Source organism: Lemur catta, chromosome 20, assembly GCF_020740605.2.
Source record: "Lemur catta isolate mLemCat1 chromosome 20, mLemCat1.pri, whole genome shotgun sequence".
Classification (NCBI taxonomy): Eukaryota; Metazoa; Chordata; class Mammalia; order Primates; family Lemuridae; genus Lemur; species Lemur catta.
The window spans coordinates 32,252,889-32,259,082 of record NC_059147.1 but is presented as its reverse complement, the minus strand read 5'-3'; positions in this window follow the sequence as shown (position 1 = coordinate 32,259,082).

Below are 6,194 nucleotides of genomic sequence, written 5' to 3'. Positions count from 1 at the left end.
AATCGTCTGTGACAGCTCTTTTCACGTTCAGCGGCCACTGCCTTTGTGGCATCGATTTTACTGCCGTCATCCCTTGCCTCTGCCCACAGACCCGGTCTGGCCCCGGGACAGCTCGCCAGGATGGTTGATGTGCCCACCAGGGGGCATGTCTAGCGGGTGCTGTTGGTGCCACCCATTCCTGGGAGGGTGGAGTTCCACTGCAGGCACCTCCTCCTTTTCCGAAGCCTTCTCTGGTGCAGGAGCAGGGGGTGGGGGCGGGGGCCGGGGGTCTGGGGAGGTAGCACCCGCCCTTGCCCCTCGCCAGGAGGGCGGTGGGTCAACACCTCGGCTTCCTCACCCCTCAGCGGTGGCCTGGTGGGCAGCGCCAAGGAACGTGCAGCTTCTCAAACTTCAACGCACTCGACGTGGGAGTCTGGTTCAAGTGCAGATTCTGATGCGGGAGGCCTGGGTCTGGGATTGTGCCTTTCTACCCAGCTCCTCGGGGCCGTCCACACGGTCTGCTGACCACACCTGGAGCAGGGGAGCCTCACAGCTGCGCAGAGGTTCCCGGGGGGACTGAGCTTGAGTTGCCGCAGTGGGAACCCGCCAACCGCACCAGCTCCTTCTCCAGTCCCCGGCTCGGCGTCCCCCGTCCCTTCCTGGCGCTTGCTGGAATGGCCTTCCACGTAGACTAAGCCACTCCACTGGCACCCTGTTTGGGGCCAAATGAAGACGATCTCCCTGTACCCCATTCATCAGCTGTGTGACCTTAAGCAAGTCACTTTGCGTCTCTGAGCCTCAGTTTCCGTAATCCTCAAACAGAGACAGTAGGTTGCAGGGAAGCTTACGCGGATGAACACGCACAAGGACCCTAGAATGATGCCTGGCACGCGGTTTAAAAAGTCCTCGAAAATAGTAGCGATAACGCTGATGTTTGCACAGCTGTGTTTGAGAACAACAAGGCCGATCCGTGTTGCCACAACTGTGCTGGGTCGTTGGGTTCTACGTGAACCTGATGCTTCCGTAAAGGCTGGGATGCTATGCAGGTGGGGTGGGTGCCTCTTTGGGGCTAGCTCAGAATGAGGATTCATTTTGAACCCAAAACATCACTCCACAATTCTTATTTTTTGAGTCTGTTCTGTAAATCAGCAGTGCCCAAGCCCCTGGCCACAGCCCAGGACCGGGAGGCGGCCTATTAGGAACCGGGCCGCACGGCACCTCTTGAGCCATCCTCTGCCACTCCCTGTCCCTGGAAAAATTGTCTTCCATGAAACTGGTCCCTGATGCCAAAAAGGTTGGGGACCGCTGCTTTAAATACGTCCTGGGGGAATGGTTACTAATGTTAGTAGTTTATTTTTCATTTATTTTTAATGCCCAAGCCAAGCATACTGATGAAAACCAACAATAAAAAAGCTTTGTGAATGGCTCCCCCCAAGTACGGGGAGCAGGGGCCACAGTACATGTTAAACGAAGAGAAAATGGACGGAAATTCCCAGCCCCAGCTGCCGACAAAGCCCATGAACCCCAACCCTGGTGTGCTGGGGTGAGTTCCCAGGTTCCGAGAGGCAGGGGAATGTTCTGGTCTCGAAACTTGGGATCTCTGCTGTGTTCCTCCAGGAGGGGAGGCTGGGAGGGGAGAAAAGTGTGAAAGCAGATGGAAATGTAATTTTTTAATGACAGCAGCAGATGGCAAAAAGACACAAGAGTGTATTCACACCACGGCGGAGCCATTTGAGAGCGCCTGGCCCAGCCGCGATGTGCACGGTGGGGCTGTCGTGACGGCTCCCCTGCCAAGCCCAGGAGCGGCAGGCTGCAGGCAGGAACATGCAGGCCCCCCAGAGAGGGCCGGGAGGCGCTGCCAGGCTGTGCAGAGCCACAGGTAGATGGGGAAATACCTGTGGCCACCTGGATCGGATCTGGAAGCTTCCCTGAGCCTGGCTCTTCCGGGCACGGCGTGGATAGTCGGTGGGCTCTGCCTTCAGACAGACCCCACTCCTGGTGCCCGGGGCTGCCGCCGTAGGTCAGGCCACCACCACTACTCACCTGCCTCCAGGTGAGTCTCCTGCTGCTAGACTGTCTACCCCCAACTTCATCCACCCAGCGTTCTTTTCTAAAATGCAAATCTATGGCGTCTTCCTTTGGGCTTCCTTATGGTGAAATAGCTAGCTTTACATGGCCTCCCACTGACTTCGGATCAAGGCCAAGTTCTCCAAGCAGCTTGCAAGGGCAGGCCCAGATCTGGCCCTGCTTATCTGTCTTGCTTCACTCCTCACCACTGCCTGCGTGGAACAGTGCACTCAGCAGGGAGGATAAATACCTCGCAGGCCTGTTGAGAAAGAGCTACTGCAATTGTCAAGAGGGCAAACCACGATTTACTGAGCAAGGCTGTGTCAGACGCCGCTGAGGACTTGACCTGGGTCAATCCCTTTAAGCCTTGCAACAGCTGTAAGAGAAGGTAAATTTCAAAGTAGGTAACAGGTGAGGCTGTCGGGGCCCAATCGATCAGAGCTGCTGCCACTGGCCAGACACGCCAGGCCATGGATACCAGGTGACATCGGCCCTGAGGGAGGTCAGGTTATCACCCCCACCTGAAAGCCCCGGGCACAGGTGCATGCTCAAGTCACAGCAGGGAGCTGGGCACCATCTACTCTAGGCACCCAGAGCTCGGTAGGGTGTCCCATTCTGCCTGGGAAGCGGTCTTGTTTTATACCAGGGCATTCACAGTGACTCACCACTGGCTCATGTCAGCTGAGGCGGGGGAGAGAGAGCTACCCCTGGGGGAGGTGTTTTCCATTCCAAAGTTCTTTTTTTTTTTTTTTTTGAGACAGAGTCTCACTCTGTTGTCCGGGCTACAGTGCCGTGGCGTCAGCCTAGCTCACAGCAACCTCCAACTCCTGGGCTCAAGTGATCCTACTGCCTCAGCCTCCCGAGTAGCTGGGACTACAGGCATGCACCACCATGCCCGGCTAATTTTTCTATATATATTTTTAGCTGTCCATATAATTTCTTTGTATTTTTAGTAGAGACAGGGGTCTCGCTTTTGCTCAGGCAGGTCTCGAACTCCTGAGCTCAAACAATCCAGCATCCTCTGCCTCCCAGAGTGCTGGGATTACAGGCGTGAGCCACCACGCCCGGCCCCAAAGTTCTTTTTTGCAACATGACTGTATTTCCAGCCCCTCCTCAGCTCAGCAATAGCAAGAATCCCACCAGCTGCCAGTCACTGCTGAGAGACCACAGGAGAGAAACCGGGCCCAGTTTACATCAGAGCAGTGGCCTCAACCATGGCAGAGAAGTCTGAACAATCCGATGTCCAAAGCGAGGCCTGGACGTGGGGCAGGTGACTCTACTGCCCAGGCAGGGCTGCAAGTCCCGGAAGCCTCCCCGCCACCCCTACCTCTGCGTGTCTTCACCGTAACTCACGGCTTCCCTGGGCTACCGGTCACCTCGTTACAAGAAACCCCACGTGAAAGAGATGTGGGCCTCGAGGTAGAGTAAACAAGGGTTGAATTAACACACTCGGGGCAGGTGCACCCGGGTGCTTCCCAAACACGCTCAGCCCCAGAATCACCTGTGCAGATGCAGGGGGGGCAGTCCTCATCCTACGTGCTGCCAGTCCGAAAGTTAGACGCGCGATGAACGGCCCTCCAGAGGACCCCAGGCCCCGGCAGCTGCCTGTCTGCACGGGCCGTGTGGCAGAGGCTCAGTTTCCGCACACGGTTGGTACCTGCCACGGACAGCCCAGCCACAGGCCATTCCCATTGCTGCCGACAGAGGACGGCTTTAAAATAAGATGTCTGTCCAGGTACGGTGGCTCATGCCTATAATCCTAGCACTCTGGGAGGCCGAAGCGGGAGGATCACTTGAGCTCAGGAGTTCAAGACAAGCCTGAGCAAGACCGAGACCCCGTCTCTACTAAAAATAGAAAAATTGGCAGGGCATCGTGGTGTGTGCCTGTAGTCCCAGATACTTGGGAGGCTGAGGCAGGAGGATTGCTTGAGCCCAGGAGTTTGAGTTTGCTGTGAGCTAGGCTGATGCCACGGCACTCTATTTAGGGTGACAGAGTGAGACTCTGTCTCAAAAAAAATTCATTAAAAAAAAAAAGAGAGATATATGTACATATACACACAGACACATACACACAAACAATAGAATACTATTCAGTCTTTAAAAAGCAGGAAATTCTGCCATGTGTGACAACATGGGTAAACCTGAGGACATTATACTAAGTGAAATAAGCCAGGCACAGAAAGACAAACACTGCATGGTCTCCCTTATAGGTGGAATGTAAACAATTTGAACTCATAGAAGTAGAGAGCAGAGTGGTGGTTACCGGGGGACGGGGCTGGGGGAGCAGACGTTGGCCGAAGGGTACACCCTTTCAGTCAGTCAGAGGAATAGGTTCTGGTGATCTATTGTACAGCGTGGTGACGACAGTTAATAATAATGTATATTTCAAAATAGCTAAAATAGTGGATTTTAAATGTTTTTTTAAAAGAGAAGTAGTATTTGAGATGATGGATATGTTAATTGGCCTGATTTGATCATTCCACAATGCATACATGTATCGAAACACCACATGTACCCCATAAACACATACAATTATTTGTCAATTAAAAATGAAACTTAAAACACAAAAAAACAAAACAAAAATACTTCTGTATGCATCCATTAGTATCTACATCAAGCTAAACATGAGTTCATACTGACGTCTACAACCCTAAATCATTACCATGTGGGTCAGTTTAGCCTTCTAGGGGAGGCATTTTCGGAACAGGAAATAATGGTGTGGGGCCGTGACCACCCCATCTTAAGCAGCACCCCCAGCTCTGCCGTCCCATCCCCTTTAGTTTTCCTCTTGTCTGTCGACTGTCTGTTTCCTCCACTCAGAGAGGCCAGGTGTGAGGACTGGCTTTCAGGAGGCCCCTCTGGAGCTCACAGCCTGGCTGCTAGGATTGGCTCAGAGCTGGCACTGATGGGGGCAAATCACTTCTCGGTGTTCTCAGTTATAAAAACCTCCTGGGGAACTGAAGTGTGCGGAACACCCGGGTGTACCCTACACTCCTAAGTCAAAGTCTCAGCCTGGGGCTTAGAGACGGGCATTTTACAAAACAGCTTTATTGAGGCATAATTCACATGCTATAAAATTCACCTTTTTAAAGTTTACAATTCAGTGGTTTTTGGTATATTTACAGAGTTGTGCAACCATCACCACTATCTAATTCCAGAACATTTCTGTCGCCCCAGAATGAAGCCCCGTATTACCCATTGACAATCACTCCCCATTCCCCCCTCCCCCAGCCCCTGGCAACCAGTAATCTTTCTGTTTCTAAGGACCCATTTTGGACGTTTCACAGAAATGGAATCATACAATATGTGGACTTGGGGGGGGGTCTGGCTTATTTCACCCAGGACCACGTTTCTGAGGTTCACCCATGTTCTAGTAGGTACCGGTACTTCATTACGATTTGTGGCCCTATGGAAATGCACCATTTCATTTATTCAAGCATCAGGTGCTGGGCATTGGGTTGTTTCCACGTTTGGGCTATTGTGAATCGTGCTCCCACGAAGGGAAAGATGCAATTAACAAGCCCCCTGCGTGATTCCCATGCACGCTCAAGTTTGAGGCACCACCGTTTTGCAGTCTGGAAAGCCGCATGCACACTATCCCGTCTTGTTCTCCCAAACGTGCAGTGAAGCCAGCAGCAGCACTGATGCCCACCTTACAGATAAGGGCACTGAGACCCGTGTTGGGGACACTCGGGCTCTGGTAGCTCTCCTGCCCCTCTGCAGCCTCTCTGAACCTCAGCTTTCTCATCAGCTTTTTTCCTTCGCTCTTCTACAGGCTGCACAAATCGGGCAGTGAGGCCTCGCCAGCTTTGGAGCACAAATACTTGCCAGTCAAGAAAACATTCCCTCATCAATCAAAACCCAGACAGGCTGGCACAGTCTCTCTGCAGCCGCCTGAGGCAGTTTCTATTTTGGGAGGGGCCAGGTGGTCCACAGCTTCCACTCCTACCAGAACACTCCAGGCTCCTTCTCTTCCTACCTTATTTTGAAGATGAGGAGACTCAGGTTCAAAGTGGTCACATAGCATCCAGAGTGACCTTTTATTTTCTTGGAGCATATTTGTCTTAATACATGACCGAATGAAGGTAACACACAGTAAAATCTCCAAGTCTGTAAATGACAACTTCCAAGGCAGATAAACAACAGAC